This window comes from Grus americana, chromosome 3 (genome assembly GCF_028858705.1).
Source record: "Grus americana isolate bGruAme1 chromosome 3, bGruAme1.mat, whole genome shotgun sequence".
NCBI lineage: Eukaryota > Metazoa > Chordata > Aves > Gruiformes > Gruidae > Grus > Grus americana.
The window spans coordinates 107,805,166-107,826,909 of NC_072854.1; the positions used below are offsets into that span (position 1 = coordinate 107,805,166).

The window sequence follows — 21,744 nt, forward strand, 5'->3', positions numbered from 1 at the left end:
AAGTGGCAACACCCACTTTTCCTTTGTTATTTTGTCCCCCATTGCTGATATTTTTGGATTTTCATTCTGGAAAAAGGAGAGAGATGAGGACTTGTCTGAAGGAGTGTTTGCTGGGCTGCTTGCCCTCAGAAAATTGGAAAATTGCCCAGGCTGAATAAAGGAAGGATTCTGTAAACTCAGATCTGACTTGTGTTTAACAGAACAACATTTATGGAAAACGAATATTTACAGTGTCTTGACCTAAGAGACTTTGTTATCTTGTATGGTGTTGAAGAAAGAAATGACCAGTGGAAAAAAAGCCACAGAAATTGCCAAACTGAATCAGCAGTAGTCCACCCAGTCATCCTGTCTGACAGTCTCTTGAACCATGTAGTTCATAAGAAGGCGCAGGAAGAAGCCTGCAGTAGGCAGTGATTGCAAGTTTATTCTTAGTCTCTGTTAACATTTATCTTAAACCATAAAATACATGGGCTTATATCCTTCTCAACATTACTCACTCATTAGCAGGCTGATCTTGTCTGCTATATAAACAGACCTAATCCCTTTTTTCTATCAGCAATCTTTAAAGCCTTCTTCACTGCTGCCGAGTATCCAACTCCATAAACGAAAAGGATTGACAGCAGCCAGACAACTTGCCTATTCGAGCAACAAAGGCACAAATCCCACCCTCAGTTTCACTCAACTATCTGTAGCAGGTAGTCAGTTGGACCTGACGTGATTAAAAGCCTGTAACCTTCCTAATGGCAAACAACCAGTGATTCTCATCATCACCCTCTATCCTCCCTCTGGAATCTTTAAAATAAAGAAGTCTAAACTCTGTATCTGGTTCTAAGGAAAATTTCCCATTTTATAGAATACCTTAATAGAAAGCATTGTTGGCTGCAAACAGCACATCAGATTGTGTAAAACAAGTTAAAAGGCTTCAGGGAACACAGTATCAGAGAGGAAGAAACTAGTAAGGAGAAAATTAGATCTTACATCTGGGATTTGTTCGGACAGTTATTACAGAGCAAGGGATGTTCTTGAGAAGCTGTCTCTCCAAGCCAGGAAGATCTTGTTGAGCTAGCCAGCAGTCTAAGGTGCCAACTACTAAGATTTAATCAGCCTTTAACTGTTGGAGGAAGTTCCCACTCTGCTGCAACAACAGCAGGATAGGAACTGGGGAAAAGAAGGATGCAGCCATATTAACAGGCACCGCTGGCATGACCTTTAAAGAACAGCTTGGAGCTACCAGCTTAGAGAGTAGAACCAGTATGAACAGTCATGTAAAAAGATCAAGTCTGCAATGACTCCTCGTAAAAAAATTATTTGTATTTTTATACAGCCTACATTGCTAACACCACACAGGGTGTAAAGAAAAGGAGAGAAAGATGGTAGTTGGAGAAGTCTAGTCTCACAAAACAAAAATATGTATTCCTGTTGCCTGCATTATTTATAGTACAATTTATTCATCAACGTTCCAGACTATGAAATGTCTGAGCAACTTCCAGAGCACAGAGAAGTGGTTCTTTTTCCCCTCCAAAATATGAAGAGTTTAAGAAACACAACTGACAATCACTATTTTATACAATAACAATGCAATACTATGATTCATTTACATAAAGTCTGACTAAATATGTCATTACCTTTAAATAGACAATGCAGCTAATAATTTAAAAACTAAAAATAGAAAGAAATGTGCTGTGAATCCTACGTCATTTACTCCTAATTTGAATATTATGCTGTCTTTCAAGTGTTTTTGTAGGTGCTTATCAGCTTTTTTCTCTTTCACTCATGTTTGCTTTATTTTTCTTTCACTTACCAAGATAACATCTACTTACAGAAATGCATTTCTAGAATTTTATATAAAGGACTACATTAACAACCTTTCTACAGTAACCATGCTGACATGAAATGTAGATGCAGTTGTAGCTGAAGAACATCAAATGGCACAGAAGATGACATTGAAATATGTGGGAGCAAATATGCAAATAAATCCTTTATAATGAAAGGAAATAGTACTAAAAGTCTTCTAAAAATGTCAGCTAGGGAAACTCAACAAAGGTCAAGACATTCTGAAAAAAGAGAAGTTAATCAAAGATTTTCTGTATTTACTGTCTTTTGTTCCATAATTTAGTACAATGCACTCAAGGTTACTTTAAATTTAAGAAATTATCTTTCTTGCCAACATTCACTGTTCATTATCGCAGAGGTCCAACGTTTTGCTTGAAGCCAACCAAACCTGTTGATGTGTAAATTGTCTAAACCTACACCTTGCAGGATACAGTTATGCTAGCCTCCAAAACTACAACTTAGATGATAGAACTTTAACATGATTACTTTTCACTGTTCTTGCATAAACCAAAATAAACAACAGGTGAGGAATGACCCCAGAACTCACTTCATATCTTTCAAACAGCTTTTAATGTTACCATTCCCACCGCTAGCAAATGAAAATAGGTGGGGCAAATATTTTTGTGCCAATAAAAATGTTTCATTTAACAATAAAGCGTGTGTCAAGAAGACCAATTAAAATGTACAGGCACATTGTGAAGTCACTGAATTTAGAGCCATTCCAAACTTGTGAAAATAAACAAGCATTTCAAAATAGGAGCATTTTCATTACAAAAAAAGTGAGAAGCAGATTTCTGTCACCTAAAAGAAAGTAACTTTTTTATCATTTTCTTTATCACTCTCAAAATGAAAGCACAATCAAGAATGAGGGAAATTGTTTTTGATACTATGCATGCTCTTGAAACCTCTTATTTTTTTTGTGGCTTAACAACCACATTTTCCTGTGTTTAAAGTGCCTCTCTCCCTTATAGCACAAGGCCATTACACAAGAGGAGAAACAGCCTATAGCAAAACAGAGTATGCAGCAAGTGCTTCTCTGTCCTTCCTCCCTCAGGAAAGAAAATTATTTTCCTACGGTGGTTTAGTCACAATGCACATTTAAATTGCTTTAACAGCAACTAGAACTACCGCTTCAGTTCTCAATTCACACGCTTCCTAAGACTCAAAAGTTGAAAGGCACCTTGGTTCCTAAATAACACCCTTTATTCTGCAACTTACTTTAAGCTAAGTAGCTATCTCCTCTGAAGTTGATGAGAGCTCTAAAGGAATAAATAAGGTATCTTTTATTTTAAGGACAATCATCTTCCCCTGCGAATCACCTATGGGTGATCTCAAACCAATAAAGACTGTATGACATTTGCACAACAGAATCACACAGAATGGCTGAGGTTGGAAGGGACCTCTGGAGGCCATCCGGTCCAACTGTCCTGCTCAAGCAGGACCACCTATAGCCGGATCCTAGGACTGTGCCTAGTCAGCTTATGACTGTCTCCAAGGGAGACTCCATAACCTTCTTGGGCAACCGGTGTCAGTGACCATTGACCCTCCCAGTAAAACAGCATTTTCTGATGTTCAGAAGGAACCTCCTGTGTTTCAGTGTACGCCCACTGCCTCTAGTCCTGTCACTGGGCACTACTGAGAAGAGCCTGGCTCCATCCCCTCTGCACCCTCCCGTCAGGTAAGTAGATACATTGATAAGATCCCCTTTGCTGAGCCTTCTCTTCTCCAGGCTGAACAGTCCAGCTCTCTCAGCCTCTCCTCATACATCAGATGCTCCAGTCCCTTCACCATCCTTGCGGCCCCTTCTCTCCAGCACGTCTAATATGTGCTTGTGCAAGGTCTCAACCCTAAAAGTTTCCAGAAGCATCCAGAGTGTTCTTGTGGGCTTAATTTCCCAGCTAATAAGTGTCCCTTTATCCTGCACAGCACGTCTACAAGAAGGGGTAAGAGAGCATATGGCTCTCCAAATTCAGCATGAGGAGGTTTCCGTCTTCAAGCACTAGAATAATTCCTTTGGTCCCGGTCCCAACTTAAACCAGAATAATTAAGGCCAACTTTTAGGAAACTCTGAATTATGCCAGTGCTTCTGAAAATACCTCCTGCAAAATTAAGAGACTCAAATCACTTAAAAATTCATCAGTCCTCAGCTCCATTTCAAACAGTTTAAACTTCATCAAGCAAATAATTAAGCTTATAATGTTCTTTTGCATTACTGCAAGGCTGAGAGAAAAAACTAACAAGAGATTAGAAGACAAAACACAAAGATCAAGAAAATAAAGATGACATTTTCATACCAATCACTACCAAAAATAAATGAGAGGAAGGAAACAGGTGAAATTGTTTCCAATTTTAAAAGCTTTTTATAACATGTATAAGGTCTCAGTAGCTCTGTGTCATAGTATGGCCTAACAAAACAGTTCAAATTACTTTAGGAAAAGGTAAATATATTCCAAAACAGAAAAGTTCACTCATCTTCCAACATTTCGCTCTTCACGTTTTGGTAAGAGGACCCAATACCGAACATCTAGGTAGACTAGAAGACATGAGCAACAACTGAAAGATCCTTTCCACTTACTTATATTAATCCATTACTTTTTCATAGTCCTTTCCAGAGGAATTTACAGTAACCTGCAGTATGCAAAAAGAATATAATAGACAAATAAAATGAAGTTATTTGATAAGCATCTCTTAGGACATCATAATTTGTCATAACTAACATTGTGGCAAAAAAGAAATTAATGATGACAGAGCAACAAATAAAGTAGAGAAAGCTATCCTAGTAAACTAAGTATAAATGTCCTGGCATTGCTTCAGGCTTCAGTTTAGCAGCTGCTACAGACACATCTTATCTTCAAACTTTACAGCACAAAGACACTCAGACCAATCACTTTCAGCATCTCAAAGTGTTGATAAACTGGAAACTTTGAAGGGGGTTGGAAATGAAAAAGCATCAACACACATGCAATGAGCAGAAGAAAAAGAAACTTGCAAAACTAGCTTTGCACAAGATTGCTCTTTACAGGATTCTCTATCCAGCAAATACAATTAAGGCATATAGATAAACAGCTTATGACTTACACTGGTGGGATTTTAGGTATTTTATGGGAAATAAGAAATTTAAAGTGATCTAAAACCTCTAGAAGCATAATCATAAGCCCTTTTTTTACTGGTAACAGATTCCAGGCTTCAAATAAGGTTCAACTGCATTAGTCACTAAGGAAAAATGTAACAATTTTCAGATACTTCACTGAAATTCTTAGACCAAACTACAACAAAAACAAATATTAAATCCCTTTTAGAAGGAATATCAGAAAAGGATTCTCTTCCAGTTGTTCAGGAACACTAGGCATTTAAAATATTTCAAAATGACTGGCTGCAGTTCAACACAACACGGCTAATGGGACTCATCTATCAATTGTCCCATAACACAATGTAGTCAAATAATTTCTCTTTATAACTTTCCATCTCTAGCTTCTATATTGTCAGATAAAAATACCAAGCATATAGATGGAAAATGACATCAAGATATATCATAACTTTTAAACCAAAAGTAGGTTTTGCTATACATTAAGAACCAGCTCAACTCAGCTGCAAGATGCCCTATCAAAGAACATCTACAACCTGCAATTTTGGTATAGTTAGATCAAATAACTTCAAGTATAATTTTAGGCTTAACTTCACTGTGAAAGCCAACAAAGATTGGCCAAACCTGTCGATCACCAATTAGACAGTAAAAGTCAATCAATACATAGTGGTTCAGTATTAATTTCTCAGAAGAAAGGCATCCCAATGAACAGCCTTCATCTTGATTGCAGAGGCATCAGACTGAAATTGAAGAAAATGGTCCTAGATGGCTAATACAATTTTCACAGGAGTTACTATAAAGAAAGTTTCAAAATGTGAACAGACAGATTAGAAGAGGCTATTTTCCATTCCCTTCTCCTTGGAACAATAACTATATGCTCGATCATGCATACGCAAATACTCAAAGAACTACTTTACTCTGGACAAAAGCAAGATTTAAGTGAGAGGCATAAAGTAGTATCTATAAAATTCAGTCAAACTGCATAATCATTTACTATTGTTAACTACTTTGGATAAATAACTTGGAATACCAACAGGCTGGGTTTTTTTTCCTAGCCCTAACACAATTAGCAGTCTTGATACTACATTCAGGAACTCAGTCTAGTTACTTCTCTTTGGAGTCAGAATTGATCTCAGATGTCTATCATTTTGCATACAATAAAACAGATTGCCAGTAAAGCATAGTCTCAGAATACAGATGAAGTGATTCCATGGAAGTCTAACATACAATAACTAGTTTCAGCCTGAAAAGCATTTAGGTCAGATACAGCACCCTCAGAATTTTCACAAGGGAGAACATCCCCTTTAGTAAGGGGTCATCCATAGCAGAATTACAGTTTGCTACATTCACAGCTAAAAGATCAGGGGCATTCAGCACCACCCAGCACACCGTTAGTGAATAGTTACCTTCATATTACACTCAAAAAAAATTTGGGACGCTGAAGCTGCACAAGTGAACATACAGAACTCATAAAACACCAGAATTAAGGCTGTCTCTTCCTGGCTGGTTTATTTGTTTATTCAAACAGGAACTCTGCCTCATCCAATGCACATGCTCTTGGCAGCAGGGTTAACAGGGAGAAACTACTTTATATTTCTTTTTCCCCCTTCTCCTAGTACAGTGCTAAAATTAGCCTAAGCTCTTAAAATCCTAGGACGAAAAACCTTTTTTTTTCATCCTCTGTATTATGCTCATTATATTACTATCTGAAAGTGTTACATGTGAAAATAAATTACTGACAACAGGTCTTACTTATATTTTTATAACTCAAGAACCACAGCACAAAGTATTGTGTCTGTCTAATCTGGAATCTAATTTTTTTCAGAATATTTGTCCCTGTGCAGTACATCACAAGCACAATTCACAGCTGCTATTAGCTTCAGTCGCAGCTGTGAAAGCTTTGCATTCTTTATTTTATAGGTGTCCAACGTTAAACCTTACTACTCTTCTTACTATACTTTAAAACTTACTAATACAAGGATCACAATTAGTTACTATTAATAACAACATTAGGTGTCTTGCTTATCAAGTAAAAAGCAAAATCCAATTCTTCAGAGTTGCATTTAACTAAAGAAACCTTCATATGATCATCATATTTGACCTTTTATTCAGATCAGTATACAACATCAAGCACGTGCAACAAGTAAAATGGGTTCTACAGACCACATTCCTTAAATCCTTAAGGCATTCCTAAAACGCAAGCCACTCTGAAGAGAAACTTACTCTAAGGGGGGGGGGGGGGGAAGGTAATGTGTTAATGGAATTACAGACTGTCAATTCACACGTGGAGATGTGACATTAAAAAATTTAGCCCATGTATCATTTGGTACTTATGTTTCTGTTGGTATTTTAATGAAGTCTAAGATCACAAGCCCAGTGTGAACAGCTGCTCGGCTCTAATAGCAATCATGTAACTTGAGAAACGTAATTTTAATATTTTCAAGGGACAAAAGAAAACACACTGATCTTCATGAATTTCCAGAAAATATTTATAATGAAAAGGTACGATATCTTAAACAGAGGAAGACCTAACATTCCTGTATACAATATTTATGTTTTTCTAAAAATCAAACCCTCAACATTTCAGTAGGTCACATAACCATAACAACTAAGCATCCCCTCCAACCTCTTCACCTAAATAAAAAAATTGGAGCATTACCTAGAAAGGTAACAGACATAACTGTTTCTGTATTTGCTGCATTTCAGGGTAGATCTGATAGCATCGACAGATTAATGGGGAAAAGAGCAAAGTGCTTATGTTTCAAACCATTATAGTAAATCTGCATATTCAGTGTACAACTCCTTAAAGCCAACAGGCCACTGGATTAAAGAAAGAGTAAATCCCATTATACTTCATGTTTCACATGCCTGATTCAGGTTCCTTTTTATGTGCACTTCACTATTTTCCTCTACAGAAGCAAAATAATGCCTCCTACTGCTATTAATTGATTTTCAAATAAAAACATTAATATGAAAGTCCTAAAATGTAGCCTATTTTCTTTTTGATATAAATTCTGTCCATCGAAAGAATCAATGAAAGCAAGCTTATAGAATTTGAAGGTAATAATGACTCCAAGTCTTTGTCTTTTTTTTCCCCCTACTAGTTACACTGTACTCAGAAAATTTCTTTATTCTACATTAGAGAACAACTTACCTAAGTCAAGTTCCTTCTGAAATAATAAATTGCTGGCTTTTAATAATGGTTGTGTTTAGGAGAGGCTTATATAGAACTTCTCTAACCTTCTTCCAGAGCAAAAATAGTTAAAATGTTTTAATTAATCCACTTTTCCTTGACAAATATTTCCTTTACAATGTTTTTAATATAACTCAACATTGGCTGCATCTTTCTTGACAGCTGGTATTTCCTTAACAGAGAATGTCTCAAATAGCTTATGTATAACATTCTTTCTAAAATTCATTTCCTTTCTGTGTAAGAAGTTAATACACCAGGAAAAAAAAAGCAGGAATGTTTCATGCCATGTGGGATATAACAGTTCTAGAATTTTGCTTTAAATTAGCCCAATAATGTTTTTGTAGAAATATTATTAACATGGCTGTAGCTTAACATTTGGAAAAAGGAAAAATACTTGCCCAGAACTTTGGTTTTCTCCAGATCTTATTCCAACATGAACTTCACTTTTATGTTTTAGCTCTTCAATACATGTCTGGTGGAAATCTGACAACTCTTAGTAAGGTTCAGCTTGGGGCAGAGATGTTAAGAAAAAAAACAATCAACTAGTTAAGAAACAAGAGACTGATAGATCTACATCAAATGGCTCCCCAACCAGAAATTAAAGATCCTGCTAACTTCACTCTAAACATTAAAATCATTCAAGACATTGAAACTGACAGAAAAGCATACCATAATCTTTCTCAAGAGAAGCTCAGACATTGAGGTCTCACAAAGGAAGATGCAACTCCCAAGTGTGGGCCACTCTTCCATACTGACACCAAATCCCAAGTTCTTAAGAGCTGGGAGACTTGCACCAGTTGCATGCAGAACAACTAAGGTCCCACATGCAAAAGTCCTGGGAATTGGTATCTTTACAGGATATTGAGGTCAAACAAAGGCATTTGCTCTAGAGTCTATAACATATAATCCCTGTAAAGGTTGTAAATGCTTAACTAAATGGCTGTAGAACTACAGCAGTAACATCAGTTTTCAACTGATGAAGAAATACCTGCTGGTAATTTCTCCTTCCTCTTGTCACGCTATAAGCATTCATTAAAACATCACTCTTCTGCCAGACCAGATCATTTTCAGTACTGCTGAAAATTTTCATTCTAAAATATTCTGCAGCCTGTGGGACCCAATGTACAACAATATTTTGCAACTACTATTTTCCATTTTTTGGGTATCTCCTAGCCGATGTGTCATTTTGTGGTACTCCTAGTAAACGTTATCATCTGTGTTAATACTGTACATATAGAATACCTTCAATGCAAATCCAAAGCTACTAGACGGTTTCCCTAAATTTTAAGGTTTGCTTATGTTTATGAATAAATGACATGCTTCTAAACTTCAGCAAAAGCCTGTCCTAAATATGCCTTTTTCAGCTAATTCCATATTTCAAGACATAGTGAGAGACGATGGAGACAAGAAATGTAATCTTTCTTTCTAACATGCAAACTCATGTTAGCATTCTGCTCACAACAATGTTACCTTTTGTTCTGAAAGCGAGCTTAATTCTGCATGCCTGGCACTCATGATTATAAAGCTATGGACAAGATATACAATGTTAGTTTGCTTAGCAGATTTTTATGGATGCCTTACATAAAATCAAAAAAGAAAATAGCCATATTTACCACCTCTATCTGCCACTGTCTACATATAAAACAAACAAGACTCTGAACACACGTGGGGCTGCAGGCAACATGGGAATAACTTAAAGCTTCCCTTAAAAAGTAATTGCTAGAGCCACTTCAGGGGCATAGTGCTGTTGCAGAGGGGTGATAGTCTGCCAAGCTGCAAAGGCACAGGGAAGGCAGACCATCAGAAAATCTTACCAGCATGTGACCGACACAAAGCTTACTAAATCCTCTAAGCTTTTCATGAGGTTCTTTCATTAATTCAAAATAACTGCTATTAGTGTATTTTCAAAGATATTCCACTGCACAAGGGTGCTGCATATCACTTCATACTGCTCTCCAGTAGAGTAGCCTACTGCAATTACTTTAATGAAAAAAACGTAATTTTAGCTTTAGACAAAAGATAATACATATTCCTGGTTTATCAACAATCATTTTAGCAACATCCCTATTGTTACCACTCAAGCCACATGTGCTTCAGCTACACTTAATTTCCATACTACCATAACTACAGAGCCTTTGTCTCAATTTTACACATCAGTCATCTCTCAAGGTCCTTCAATGACCTACGGTAACAAGAACACACAAAAAAATACAGCTGTTTAACCCTTGACATTGTTGCAAGTATTTGCCATTCAAAAACTATTAAGATGGTAGACAAGATAAACACACAGCTCACTCACTGTCAAAATCTAAATGAGATGTATTATTCAGTTAAAGCATTGTCTTAAAGTGGGATTTTTATTTTTTTTTTATTGCTTAGTGGAATTGACACTGTTCTAATCCTGTAACACATCTAACCCTGTATCCAGAGGTGAAAAACTGCTTCTCAATATTTAGGAAAGAGACCAAGATTCTTTCTTCAGAGTAGGACTGAGATACAGTAAGTACAATGCCTACTTTATTACAACATAATTAAAAAACCCCAAACTTTCTGCGAAGAAAATTTTTACAAAAATTACTATTCTAAGTAAATTTTGGAAATTGGGATCTAAAGATAAAATCCTTTATGACAAAATCATGAAGTATCCATTTTGTAATGAATATCAGACCCATGCAAGCACTGGAAATAGTGGATAACTGTCAGGATTTTATTTAAAACTTGGTATTCAAGTGAAAATTTAAACCTGATGTTCCTAATAAAAGAACACACTTCTCTGAGCAAAGCCATAATTTTGAGACACACACACACCCTTTGTCACTTTCAAGGGTTAGAAACAGATGAGTCTGCAAAACACTTCTTGTAAATTAGATCGACGCACGAGTATTTTTCAGAGGAAACTCTAGTGCAAAGTCTATCCATCTCGTGGAGACAGCACAAACTGCAGCAAGACCAATCCTTTTCTAAAACAGTCTATCCCCAAAGTTCAGAAAAATCAAATATGCTCAGAACATTACATTCCATCTTCATAGACTGTCTGCAATTATCTAAACACCTCCCTTCCAAATGTGAAATGCATACCAATTCCCAGAACATTAATTGTTTCCACTATCTGATGATGAATTACACATAGTTAGTTCACTGGTAGTGCATCATTTCTATTTGTCCTAAAGACAGATCTACTGACCTGGACAAGAGACCTTGAAAGAAATCACTAAAATTGTTTTCTTTTTAAGGGAATTGACTAGTTGAGTTGACAGATTTAGTGGTGTTTTCACTCTGAAGAGGGAAGACCAGAAGAAAGCTACTGTCTATGCAGGAGGCTGAAAGGAAATTATTAGCCTTGCCTTACCAGATTCTACAGATTGCCTCAACAGCCTTGGCACGAGTGTACTACCTCACACTTTGTACAACGTTGTACTCTAGAGAAAGAGGTTTTCCATGAGTGGAGAGTTAAAAAAAACACCCCACCCCTCCAATACAGACTGACTCCCAACAGAGACTTACCAGGTAAGTATTTCTTCTACCTGTTTTGCTCTCTGAGAAATCTTTTGTAGTTTTTCTTGGCTTTGTTAAAGGACCTAGTGATGACTTCCCTGGAGCACGTGGCCCCCAACAATGGATGATACATAATCTAAAAAATTTACACAGCACAGTTAGGAACAAGCTCCAAGTTCTGACCATAGCCTGAAAGCTGGAAGCCAGTTGGCAGTTTGATTCACTTTGAGAAGTTAACTTCCATACATCGGCATGTTGCCACCACTGTCTCCTGGCTTTATCTTACCAGAAGAGTTAAAAGTTGTTTTTCAATGAGCACAGAACATGTAACTGCTATTCAGTGAGCTGAATGCTTGAGAAATTCCCACTGTATCACACAAATTCTGGTTAAGAGTTAGTCCAGTTTATGAGAAAAATCATTGAGTGAAATTAAAAAGTGTTTGTTTCATTTAAGTTTCTTACAAGTAATAGCACAAGCTGCAGCAACTGGGAAAAAAGGTAAGCTTTACCAGTCATTGATAAATTTGCTGTTGCTTACTATTGGTATAGTACTATCAGCTTTTTCAAAACCAACATTCTTTACAGTCCAGCAGATCATTGAAGTCACAGTAACAAACGTGATCTTGATAGCAAATGGTATTGATCAGCTGAACAGAAGCATGATTACCTGTAAGTATTAAATACTAGAAGGATCTAGTCCGTCTAGCATCCAAATAATAAAATAAAGCATCCGAAAAACTGTCAGATTTCTGAGTTCCATATTCAAACCAGGACAGTACTTCTTTTCTACATAATTTTCCCTAAAGAAACAGCGCATCAACACTAACCAGCACCTCTCACATAAAACCACACTGCATTCCCTATAATGGAAATCTACACAACTCATCTCTCTCATGAGATTTGTCCTCACATTTCTCTGTGAAAGCATCTCACCCTACCTGTGATCAGTAGAAACGGTCTAGCTGAAGACAAGTCCGCTGACAGATCGACTCCCTTAATCTCTGAGCACTTTGCCAACTGGAAAACTTTCTAGGTATAGCAAAGACCTCATTCCCCCCTCACATTTGGGGGTCTTTTCACTTTTGTTTTGTTTCTTAATACTTTTCTAGAAACTGAAACTATGAAATGTTTAGCAGTAATTCAGGGAGTTGTAATACCCGCCTGACAGATTCAGAGTCGTTGCCACTTCTCTTTTAGAGTACATACAATGCTGAATATCCTCTACACAAAGTTTAACACTTGCTATACATCTATTTACAACTTACCAACTGAAAATGGTAACTATACCCTGCCTCAAGAAGTATAAGATCACCAATGAAAGCTTCAGTAATCTCCAAAACGCTTGCATGGAAGTCTGGAGGAACAGCAAGCATTTCACTTTGTTTTGATGTTGTAACTCAGCTGCTTGATGAGTGGAATTTATAGTTACTTTCTGAACAGCTACCTTTCAAATTTCAGAAGCACAGCATGAAGTGCTTTCAGCGCTATTTATTACAAAGAGACTACTAGCATCAAGTCATATTTGAGACAGTCATAAACGGGGTTTTTTGCAAATAAATCATAATAACACTTCAAAAGCATTAATCAGCTTAAAAACATTCATTTCTGCATACGTTTTTCTATATAAGTTAAATCACATTAGGAGAACATACTTTTTAAAATATGACTTGAGCTAATTTTAAACATGGTTGGAAAAGTTTGGCCTACACTGATTAAAATCTATATTTAAATGAAAGGAAAATTTAACCACAGAAACTGTACTCATTTTAGAAAAACAAGCATATCACTGCCAAAGCGCTGTCCTAAGTTTAGATTGCTGTCTGACTAAAACATTATAATTACGAGAAACTAAAATGGATTTCTAAATGTTTCAAGATGAAACAGCCATTGGGTAATTTGCAAGATACGCAATTATCTTCTGAATTCAAACACATAATGCTAATACTTGATCTGAACAAATGCATGGTGTAGATCGTTGCTTGTGTGGAGACTGGGGAAAAATCAATGTTAAAAATCAATACCAACACTAGATAAGAGTAACCATAATGAAACCTAAGAGCAATATTACCAAGTGATGTGGAATTAATTACTTAAAGAATTTTCTTTAAGAAAAAAAAAAGGTTTTGAACCTTTTATCTGCTGCTTCTGTATCTCCAAGAGCTGATCAAGCTGAACAGTGGATTCTCAGCACTCTTACCTCTGTTAAAACCACACCATTGGCCATACTAGGCACTTCACGTAACCTCTCATGTGCAGCAAGATAGTAACATTTTTACCTTCAAACACCAGAGAGGGTCCTCCCAATAGATTTGTAGGGTCATACAGCGTATTTTATGTTATTTCACAATTAACATATTTGGGTTAAATCACTATCATAGTGACCATGCAAAAGTTAAGAGGAAAAAATATATATAGTCACACACTAACCCAAGATCTGCATGCTCATTTCATGTATAACCATAATAAATTCCAGTTACTTTGAACAGTAAGTTAAACCTTGATCTGCAACAACCATAACCAGTTTGATGCAACTAACAGGATTTCAGGAAATCAAAGTAACACCATTGCTGCTTAAAAATCACGATTGTGTGTACTTGTCACTACTTGCTATTGTTTGTCTTTGATTTAGCAAGAGAAATGAATGGCTTAGTTGTGTTTTATTTCTCATTCTCCTGTAAAAGCCTGGGTGCTTGGTTATCTTTTGACACTTCTGACTACCACCAGCTCCATTTCACTGATTTGGTGAAGGAGTACAAAACAATATCGTCCATATATTAAAGCACATAGGAACCATGAACATGTCTGGGGACACAGTAGTTTACAGGAACACTTCCATGATTCCAACAGGAATTTTGTAAAAGACTAGAGCATTTTCAAGAAAAAATAATTTTCTTCTACAAGCAATGTGTGGTGATCCACACAACTGCTTCATATAGACTCCTCAGGCAGTCTATTCATTTAGTCTTCATGGCACCTCTGAAGCTGCCATCAAATGAGAAGAGCAAACAGATATAAGTGTCTTTCAACCGTAAGATACGCTGGATGCCTTAAAAACAACAAAACCATAAGCTCAATGAGAAAGCACTTGAGATTATGCAAAACCTTTCAGAACCACCAGAACAAAAGGAATACCTGCTCCCTTGATACCTAAAATAACATAAATATCAGGTATTATACCAAAGGATAAAAAAACCCCAAAACCAAAAAAAAACCACACCACCACTTAAGAGTCACGGGAGTTTTAATATCACAGATGCAAAGTCTTAGAAAGGCATGTTTAAAGGCAGCAAGATGAAAAAAAAAAAAATAGTTTTGTATCAAGAAAACCCGAGGCGGGGAAGGAACAACATAAAAACCCAAAAAACACCAAAACTAAGCCTGCTGTCAGATTAAAGGCAAAATCATTTTCTCAAACTCATGAAAGGATAGTGTGTGAACCCAATGGAACAATTAATTTTGTATTGACGAGTAAAGACTCCCCCAGTTTTGAATCTCTAAGTATGTAAGAAACCCTAATACAAACAGATCAAGTTAAATAAGTTTATTATAACAAAACAAGTTCACAAGCAAACTAGTTCAGCTAAGAGAAAAAGACGAGGGAAAAAGAAGAGACATTTTGTCTATGTTTCAACAAGTCTACCAACATTGCTCTCTTGCCTCTCACTGTGCCCTGCAACAGCGGACTTTTATAACACAGAATTGTCTTTCAGAAGCAATTTACTTTTTGTGCAGGTCAACAAAATGGCAGGTAAAACCAAACTTTGTCCACTCTCAGGGGAAATCTGTTTCAAAATGTCAACTCCCTAAAGGTTCCACTTTACCCTCTCTTAGCTCTAAGTGCTGACCAAACACCACGCATGCAACACAAACAAGCCAACTCTCTTCAGTCCATAGCTGATAAAACATTAAACCAGATTATAGAACTCAGCACCAGATACAGAACATGAGAAATCTTTTTTGTGTGTTCTCAGCACCACAACCTGAAGACACAAGGGAAAAAGGAAGGGACAACCTTGAACAAGACTAAGTGGAGAACAGGAGAATGAAATAAGGAAAGAAGGACAGAGGAAAACAAAGACTGGCAAACAATGACCAGGTAGGAGGAAAGCATAAACTGAGACAGACTGCATGTCCCAAGAAGCTGGAAGAAGCAGCCAACAAAAGGAAAGCGTGTGTTTTGGCAAAGCAAAGGTGGGAGGAGTGGGGGGCAGCAGCACACTGAAGGACAGGACAAGTGACAGGAAAAAAACCAGATAAACAAGACTATCTAAACAAAACTTAAGAGACAGAAACTACAGGGAAAAGTCTTGGACAGAATCAAATAGAAAGCCAGCAGAAGGACAAGAGGATTTGCACCTGAGACAGTTCAGGTGATTAAGAATCTAGCCTGGTGTTACTAAAAATAGCTGCTGAAGAAGTAAAGACTCTGCAGGAACAGATGAAACACATGACAGTCTGCCACCTGAGCAACTGGAGAAAGGATTTGCTGGACCAAGTAACCCTAACACTGCTAAAACCCCAGGCAGATGCAAAGATGATGCCTCATTACACTTCCAATTTTCTTTTCAAATTGCTTTTCTGAGGAGGGTAGGGAACTCCACAACAGCAAAAACTCATCAAGACCAAGGAGCTGGAACATACCAGCATCAAGGTTTCTCTGCGCAATTTGTTTGGCTTTCACAGTAGGATAAAATATTTTTCCTTCAAGATTCTTACCTCACTTAGTACACATGGTGAACCAGCCCCTGAAGTCTAAATAAGGCTTTTTAAGAGGCTTCCCTTTTTAGCACAGAAGCTCTTTGGAAAGAAGTGAATGGAGAAAAGACTGGAAAGATGGGAAAGTTCCTTCACAGACTTACACTCCCTTCACTCTTACCACATATTCCCTACACATGGCTGTCTTTCCTTTTTTTTAATCCAAACTCTCCAGAAATTTTAAGTGTAGTTTTCTGAATGACCAATTTGAGATTTGGTTTCTTGAGGTAGTTTCACATTATATTTAACCCACAGCTGGTTTATATTAGAGCAGGAGGAGAAACAGCTTTCATATCAGATCATCCACTCATTAGAACAGCTTCCATCTGACAGAAAGCCATTCCTATAAAACTGTTAGATCAACTGTCCCTGCAACCATCCAACCACTAAATCCACTACAAAGAGAGTAGCAGTAACCCATGGCCAGTGATGGCGAAGGAGTGAGACCACACTCTTCAGCTGCAGCCCACACGTTGACCAAACTATGTATTCACACTGTTAAATTGTACCTTGATTTGCTGAGGAGTCAGATAGTACAGCTGCCACAGAAGCTTTGCATTTGTAGTATAATACTATAAAATCTGATTAAAAAAAATCAACCAACTCATTTCAGATTTCTGTGTTCCATTTAAGACATACTTTGGCTTTCTTCCTTTTTTTATCCTAGTTTCCCCATTCGTAAAGTAAGAAGAAACAAAGAGGGGAAAAAAAAAAGACCATCTGTTAATCTCTCTGCATTACAGCAGAATAAGTTTGTGCTTGGGAAACATTAAAATATTGCTGTGGTAACTACTACTGAAAAGTCCAAGGGCTCAAAAGCAGAGAGTGGGTGGTGTCTTCAAAACAAACGACAGCTAGCATGAAGTAAGTGAGATATGAAGATACTTAGCAATCAATATGCAAAATACGCTACCCATTATGTGAGCATAGTTCACTCCATGCACTAGCATAAGTGGAGATTGAAAAAAAAGTCTAGTGACTCCCAAGTACATATCGCAGAGAATACATGTAAGCACCAATGTGAAGCTGTCCACATAGTTTAATTCCAGTATTTATTTTTAATATGTGGCTTTCTGCAGCCACAGTTATGTTTTGAACAGCCCAGCTGTGAAATGTTACATGCCTTGTTCCAATACTCACCCTGCACTTCTTACACAAGAGACCATTCAGGTCAAAGTTTAGCTTTACCAGAGGGTAAATCTAGCCGAGACAGCAGCTTACCCGCCAACACCACCGGGAGAAGAGACAACAGGCACAGCAAACAGGGAAAACCACCCAGCTACAGTTGGCAAAACCTGACTGACTTCTGTGTACGTGCAAGTCATGAGAGACACTACTTTTTCCAGGAGGAAGGATACTAAGGATGAGATTATAACAACAACCCCCCGTTTATTCCTCTAGATGTAATAAAGTAGCAGTACTGAGACCAAGGTTTGGGTAACGTACACGTCTCACACACACTGAGCGTATCCCCAGACAAGCTCAAGCGCTCTCCTCCAGCGGCTCCTCCTCGGGCATCGCCGCGGCTCCCAGCCCTCCTACAGCGCAGCGACCATGCCTGGGGAGAAACGGGAGGCAGGTGAGTGTCCGGCAGGCCGCACCTCGGCGACAAGGAGCCGGCAAGGCCAGGCCGGCAGCGGAGACCCGGAGCCGCACGCAGGTCAGCCCTGACGCGCCGCCGCCAGCACCGCAGCCCGGCTCGCCGCCCGCCACGGGAGAACCCATGCCCGCCCTCCCTCACCTGAGACGGGGCAGCGCCGCGGCCGGAGGCGGCTCGGCTCGGCTCCGCTCCGCTCCCCGCCCCGCTCAGGGAGCCGCCGGCCCTGGGAGCGCAGCCACGCCGCCACCAGCGCCCGGCCTCGCCAGGGCCGCCGCCATATTCCCGCTGCCACCGGCGACCTCTGACCCCCAATCACTTCCGGTCACGGCTGTCAAGCCGTTGCCATGGCACCGCTCCCGGCCCCGGCCTCTCTTAAAGGGGCAGCAACCACCCCCACGCACTCCCACACCCACATACACTAGTTATGCCCACGCACACGCGTGTGGGTGTCAGGCCTAGGGAGCGACCAGGTGACTGAAGGAACCACGGGCCCGGGAGCGGCAGGCCCTGTCCCACACAGGGCCACACCACCAGCCTGGGGCTGAGCCCCGCTGCCTTCGGCCTCCTCTCCCCCAACAGCCGGGCCGTCCTGCGGGTCCCCAGCTGGGAGCTTGGTCCCCGGCTCGCCCCAAAAGCAGATTTTGGCCGGGCTTTTTGGGGTGCGCAGAGCCGTGCCGCCGCTCCCACATGGGAGAGGATGGCTGTAGGTGCTCGGAAAGAAAAAGCACTTTAGTTATTAGCAAAAAAGGGACAATGATTCATCAACGGTGCTGTACGAAGGGGGAAACCCTACTACTGTTTGCCACGGATTTTTTAATAAAATAGCCTGTCAAGTGTGAGAGAGCGGAAAACGATCATGGCATGATTTCCACTGCCATGAGGGGATGGTTTCTCTTAACTTTCTCTGAAATTGGCAATATTTTCAGTTTTTATTGCACCGAGCTTTACTGCCGCTGACTGCTGACACAGTTAACCTTTTTATACTCTTCCCACATGTATGTTTTTATAAGGTAAACAAATCTGGTGAAACCCCCAACCCAAGAAGGAAAACTCCAGGAGGTTTCAAGTAAAGTTTTATGCTTGTGTAAAACCAGAGTGAACCCTGCTGACTGGAGCTGTTGGATTGGGACCAAAGGGACCCAGCCTGTCTTTCTGACCCCACAACAATTTCACGTGCACAGATAAACATGCTCGTCTGCAAAACTCCGACAAACTACAAATAGCAGGGCAAAACCTGATCCCATACCCATTTAGGGATATATTGCTCCATAGCCACTCTCCTGGCAGGATCCCTCTTTTCTACTGCAGTTAGTTTCGAGGACATCAGCTCGTCTGAAATGCCTACAGCTAATCAATGAAAATTCATTGCCTTAATAAGTAGCTTTGCGGACCTGAGAATCATTTATCAATTTGGTTAATACTCGAAATAAAAAAAAAAATCAGTGAATGAGTATTCTGGGAATCTCATCCTAAAAGTCATTAAAAATGTTGGAAATTCCGTAGTCATCCCTTTTCTTTGTGAAGTTCAACTTCTTAATTGGTACAACTCTCAACTGAAATGTCAGAGTACTTTAAATCTGGATGAAAAAGCCTCTCCTTCACACCACCTACAACTTCAAATGATTTCCCGCCCCTCTTCAGTCTTCTCCCCTACTGTGATGGACCCCTACTGCTAGAGACACGCTCATTAACCAGTTTTCCAGCCTCTCAGATGCACAGGATGATCTTTCTACTGGATAGCCAACAGCTTGTCCTCTTCTAAATCCTTCCTCAAAACCTATCTGTGCTATGACACTTACACGTCAGACAGTTGCAAGGTATCAAACCAGCCCTGGAGTATCGTGTTCAGTTTTGGGCTGCTCAGTGCAAGGCAACCACTGATGTACAGCGTGGATCCAGCAGAAACCACTAAGATGGCCATGGAGCTGGAGCACATACAAAGAAAGGCTGTGGAATCTCGTTTATTCATTAAGCCTAGAAAAGTAGAGACTAAGGGGGGACCTAGCTGTTGTCTTCCACTAGTGGAAAGTTACTGAGAAGGCAAAGCCAGACTCTTCTTGGAGGTGCACAGCAAACAGATGAGAGGCATTAGTTCCAAGTTACAGCACGAGAAATTGCAATTAAATATTAAGAAGGAATTCTTCAAAACGAGGATCGTCAAGTGCTGGAACAGGCTTCCCAAAGACATTGTGCAATGTCTTTGCACAGTAAAAGTACTAATAGCATCCCAAAATGACTTAGCAGAAGAGATGAAGACAACTCTCTACTAAATTGCATTGTTTCTTGTGTCAGGAGGCTGGTTTTTTGGGTGATTCAGCTCACCTGACTTGGGCTAACTATAAACCAGGCATTTAGTCAGACTTAGTCATCAAGGTTCCCCCCCCAGGCAGCTCCAAAAAGTGACCCATTCGATCCTAAAATGGATGTCTAAGACAGCTCAGCACATGGGGAGCTGAAATGGCCGCCTTTGGAAGCACTCTTACTGATCAGATAGTTAAAATTAGGTGAAATGAATCCTCACTGCTGTCTCCTGAAAATAAACACAAGAGGAAGACAAACTGCAGAATTTTAGGTAGCAAAGCAGAAGACCTTAGGATGAAAGAAATAACATAGGCAGAATGGCCCAGAGGGGAACATGTGTCTTGAGCTGTCAGACATTGACTCGTGGCCTGGCTCCTAGGCAGCCTCAAATATTTGAGCAAGCACAGGGCATCTGCAGTGAGGGTATCTGCAATAGTCCTCCTGGGACAACCTTGGAACGGCGAATGAAAAGCTGTCCCCAAATTATTACACTGCTGTTATATGGGAAGGTGAGAGAGGTGAGACCGTAGTCATATCTACAGGTGGCTTTTGGTATTTGTAATGCAGGGAAGTCATGGCTCTTTTCATTAGTTTGATTAACTGATAATGGGCACAAATGCATATGGCTAAATGTCTCTCAGGTTGAAGCTCTCTGTATGGAAGAAATCTGTGCTAAAATGGGTTAATAAAATCTTGAAGAAGATCTTGTAGCTGACTTCCAGGGTGAACCTGGACAAATCACTTCATTCTCCCTATCAGTGTAGCAGGAATAATGACACTTTCTCTTGCTGAGAGTGCTGTCAGGAGATAGTAATCAAAGTTTGTAATTTGATTAGAAAATGTGAAACACTATACAGCTCTCCTTCTTACAATGCCAACACCTGGCTATACAAACTGCCAGTTAAGATATTTTACTGTGGAGAAAATTTGCTAAGACAGATTATAACGAGTAATTGTGTTCCTGTTTTCCTTAAGGACCTCAAAGCAGTTTTGTACTGTTTGTAGAGAAATCGCTTTGTCTATCACATTGACATGCAGCCGACTGAAGAAGAACATGACATCTTTTCAACCATTCACCATGGCACTCGATTAGAAAATACAAAGAAGAATTTAATTTTCAGTTGCAACTACACAGGCAAAGTAGATAAGCACCTTGTGCTTTACAATCATATACTTAACACTGAACTTCCGTGAGGTGAGCTAGCATTGCCGTTTTGTTAGAAAGCAAAAAGTCTGCTCAAGTAAAATACAGGCATTCATAATGCCCCTACAGTTTTTGTGAAAGTGGAAAGTACAATTTCTACAGCCAAAGACAACAGTGAGGGGAAGAAAAGAATGTTCAGTATTCAGCAAAAAGGAAGAATCTGGCTGACTGGAAATGTATGTGCGTTTCAAAAGGCTTTGTTAAAATAATGTTAAGGTACTGGCTTTACCTCCACAAAAACAACGCCAGTTGAAGCCGACGTCAAACTTTCAACATGT

General features: G+C 39.2%; 1 protein-coding gene across 2 annotated transcripts in view; it reads right to left on the minus strand.

The window, feature by feature from the left end:
* LCLAT1 (lysocardiolipin acyltransferase 1) overlaps positions 1-18,254 on the minus strand; it is a 120,050-nt gene extending 101,796 nt beyond the window's left edge. The window contains exons 1-2 of one of the 2 annotated variants that reach the window (XM_054819508.1): positions 18,103-18,254; positions 17,808-17,919 (exon numbers count right to left, since the gene is read on the minus strand). The gene's annotated coding sequence lies outside the window, so the exon portion shown is untranslated. Of the gene's footprint in view, positions 1-8,072; positions 8,091-17,807; positions 17,920-18,102 lie in introns of those variants that run through there. The other variant, XM_054819509.1, reaches the window with a different exon arrangement.
* Between the last annotated feature and the right edge of the window lie 3,490 nt (positions 18,255-21,744).